Source organism: Cynara cardunculus, assembly GCF_001531365.2.
Source record: "Cynara cardunculus var. scolymus isolate 2C chromosome LG 14, CcrdV1, whole genome shotgun sequence".
Taxonomy (NCBI): domain Eukaryota; kingdom Viridiplantae; phylum Streptophyta; class Magnoliopsida; order Asterales; family Asteraceae; genus Cynara; species Cynara cardunculus.
In genome coordinates, this window is record NC_037541.1 from 5,914,393 (window position 1) to 5,918,721 (window position 4,329).

The window sequence follows — 4,329 nt, forward strand, 5'->3', positions numbered from 1 at the left end:
GGAATCCACTCTCCGAACCCTTCTTAAAGGTATAATTTTCATTCAATTTTATTAAGGTGTTTATGTTAGGGTTATTTAGACCGGTTTATAAACTGTGTTTATATCTAAGTTTACGGATATATATTGTCAAAATTATGATATATTTGATAGTTAGAATGTTAGGACTGGTTATATTGTTGTAGAAATAAAAAGGGTATATTATAGTTTCAATATGGTTAGATTGTGGGTAAATGTTTAATCGTACACCAATTGTTCGATTAAATGTCGAAAAGAGTAAAAATGCATGATTAAGCTTAGATTAACGACCTTTAGACTTGTTTTACTGTTTAGTATGTCGAAGTATGTTTATAGCATGTAAATGTAGCGAATCATGAAAGTTGGATCATAAAAGTTAGTCGGGAATTACGAAATCGAATTTTACCGACAACGTAACTCCCGTACTTTGACAGTGTATAACTCACAAACCATAAGTCGGATTAAGCTCGTATTTTGCAGTCAGGAAGAACTTACTGCATACTACAACTTTCATGAAGAGTCGAAAATCCAGTTATGACTCTAAGTGGCTCGAAACAGTGTGTTTTTGAGGCTGTTTCCACTGTATTCAGAATTAATTTACAGTTTTGTAAAATTCATATAAAATAGATGGATGATCCAAATGAGATGATTTCAAAAGCAATAGACTCGTATGATACCAATCTACAACTTTCATTTAGACAATATAATCTGGATTGGTTTCTAATTAGAGTAAAAATGCTTAGAAATAAGAGGGACGAAAGCGGTTGGATTGAAAGAGAATAAGGTTAAACTTTACGTTTGAGTTTTCAATTCATATCCAACCGTCCTTCCTGCAGTCTACGTTGTTTAAGTATATTAAGACCTAAGTAATTTTATTAGAATAGTTATATTATGATTTCTATGCTCTATAAATAGTAACCCGTTTATACATTCGTTAGGCACGCGGGCAAATCAAACTTGATCGTGAATTTCCGTTTGATCGTGCGTTAATTGTCAAATTCGGTTAAGGTACGGATTTCATATCTCACTTGACACGGGGATAGCCATTTGCGTAAGGCTTCCTAATCCGGATAATCTGTGATAAATTCCGAATAATTTATTTTGAATTTCCTTAATGCTTATAAAATGTTATTGAACTTTGTTTCCTTTTGAATTACGACTTATATTCTTATTCGAAATATGGATCTTTTTGATCACTTGACTTGTTTTATTGCTTCATTTGTGAAACATTTTACTATGGACTCAATAACTGGAGCACCGGTATTGAGATGTTTCCATGGTGACTAAAACGATCATGGCGTCCTCATTTTTATAGTCCTTAAAAGTGGATTTGATTATGTACCGGTCGAATAGAGGGCGTATGGATCGATCCTAGGAACCGTTATCGGATATTGAATTATGGCCGTGGTTAAATCCACGGAGAGGATTGTTGTGTTGTGCTTACACCCCTTTCCTCACTTGTGCCTGAATGGACTGATCATCCTTTGGGAACAATGCGTCCTCGTGATGCGGTTTGGTCTTCGGACCCTTGATATGCTTTTGGGGCATTTTAACTTTCTTTTGGATTATCATTTGACGTAATAAATTGTTTTTGAACTTGTTATCTCATATTCATTGTTTAGTTATATTATTATCCGTTCACTGAGCATTAAGCTCAGCCGAGATTTTCTTGTCCTCGACAAGTACATGACTTAGCAGGGATTTTGGGATGAGAGCTATGGAGATGACAATATTGAAGATAACCCATTAAGTCATACTTTTGTTAAACTTTTGATGACTAATGTAGACATACTGGTATTTTGAAACCGTATTTTGAGACACGTTATCTCCGTCTATAGTTATGTAATTATCTTTTGGTAAATTTTATTAGCTGCTCTGGTTTATATAGCACGTTGTTTGTTTTATTCCAATTGTGGCATCTCCCGTCTTTGACCACGCGGGACGGGGGTGTTACAGCTTTACTTCAATGATAACTGAAAGTCCTATCAAAGACAAATCAATGCCAACTCTGAACATAGGCCACAAAATTATTTTAATTGTTCTGATAATAGTTGCTAAATGTACTTCTATGTTAGATGAATACCTAATTTTCAAGGGGGGGAGATTGCTTGTGATAGAAAAGATTTATTTTTAAGGGGGAGAAATTTGTTCTGATAGAGATATCTTTCTGAGAAGGAGGAATCAAGTTTGTCTGACGATGTTTGAGAATATCTAAAGCTAATTTGATAGTCTTTGATTATTCATGATGTTCAGGATTCTCCTATTCATCATGAGGGGATAAATAAAAACAAAGACAAGAAGAGAAGACGAAGACATGATGCATAGACATGAAAAGATTATGCAGATGTTACGAGGAAGAAATTATGTTCAAAGATGTTTGTGACTAGTGTTGATGTTCAAAAATGAAGCTTAACTAGTAAATTATTGAATCGGTTTGTTGATAAGATGAATTGTATCTAAATCTTTTAAATCAAAGGTTGAAAAGCCAATGGATTTAAAGATTGTAGATGATTAGAAGGTTGGTACTGTTTTGAAGTATTGTTGTTGACTTGTTGAGACTTTTTATTTTTGTTAAAGTTATTTGAAGAAGTTTGTTCATAAAACTGGATTCTTTCATGATATATGGGTTTTAAGCTTAGTACACATAGTGTCAAAGCATCAAGCCTAAATGTCTAATGCTTATCTGTTGACTGAAAGATTTATCTTGAACATCTATTAATTGTTGATTACTGAATACTATCTCAAGATGATTTCAGGTTGAAGACTTTGATCTGAAGATTTTGTTTGTTTAAAAAAAGGGAGAAGTGAAGACAAACAAATTTGTTTTTGAAGAATGTGATCACGAATCTAGAGGGGGATGGTTAGGTCAAATACCATTGTATCAGGGATCACCGATGACAAAGATTACGTTGAAGCATGAAGAATTCAAAATGAAAGTCAACATGAGTAAAAAAAATCAAAGTTGTCAACATTTGTAAAAACTCAACTTATAATTAGAGCTTAGTTGCAATTTACTTTGTAGATTGACTTTGTAATTAGTCAATCATATAAATAGTTCTTGTTAGTAAGAACTCATATTGTAGTATTCTAGAGAGAGAGATTTTAGAAAGAGAAACATATATTGAGAGAGTTTATCTGTAACACCTTGTCCCACATGGTTAAAGACGGGAGATGCCACAATTGGTTTAAAAAACAATGCATTATATAAAACAGAGTAACTAATAAAATTTACCAAAAGATAATCACATAACCACAGACGGAGATAACGTATCTCAAAGTACGGTCCCAAATTACCAGTATATCTACATTAGTTATCAAAAGTTAACAAAAATATGACTTAATGGGTTATCTTCAGTATTGTCATCTCCGTAGCTCTCTGCCCAAAATCCCTACTAAGTCAGGTACCTGCCGAGGACAAGAAAATCTCAGCTGAGCTTAATGCTCAGTGAACGGATATGTAATAGTCGGGTTTCAAGTTTTGATTTAAGATTTTCTTTAACATATATATATATATATATATGTGTGTGTGTGTGTGTGTATGTATATGTGTGTGTGTTATGTTTATATAATAAATTTAGAATTAATTTAAAAAAAGGGGGGGGGGAGGTCGGCTGGTTGTGCCGCCCACCACCTCTCCTCTATACTATATATATAGAAAGTGGAGAAGATGAAAGTTTACACACACTATATTTAGAAAGTTTTTTCTGAAGTCATACGGATTGCAAGAAGAGAATTCAAAAGCTTTGATATTCGATTTCTAAAGGTGAGTGTATTAAAGCTTTGGATATAAATTGTTTACATACAATTTAGTAGTATTTGGAATTGGTTATTATGAATTCTATTTCATTTTATGTGTGGATTCTTATTTAAACCGTTCAAGTGGTGTCCGGATTAATATCCAGACAATCTCATCCGGATAGAAAACCGCTCAAGAGGTGACCGGTTTATTTTAAACCGCTCAAGTGTTGTCCGGAGTCCTCCCTAAACCGGTCAAGAGGTGACCGGATCTCATCTAAACCGTTCAAGAGTTTGGCGGTGTATTGAYGGGATTGTTTTAAACCGGTCAAAGGTTGGGCAATGTATTGTCCGGACTCTTATCCGGATAGAAATTGAAATATTACTAAGTGTTAAATCGGTAAAGCTTTGGACGGTGTATTGTCTGGATTTGTTATCCGGACAAATATGTTAGAAATAATTTTAAGTGTTAACCGGACAAGATTGACAAGACTTCAAATCCGGATAATATGTTGAAATATTTTTGAAGTGTTTTTGAGATGTAATGGCGGTGTAACCGCGAGAGAGATGAAATGGTGG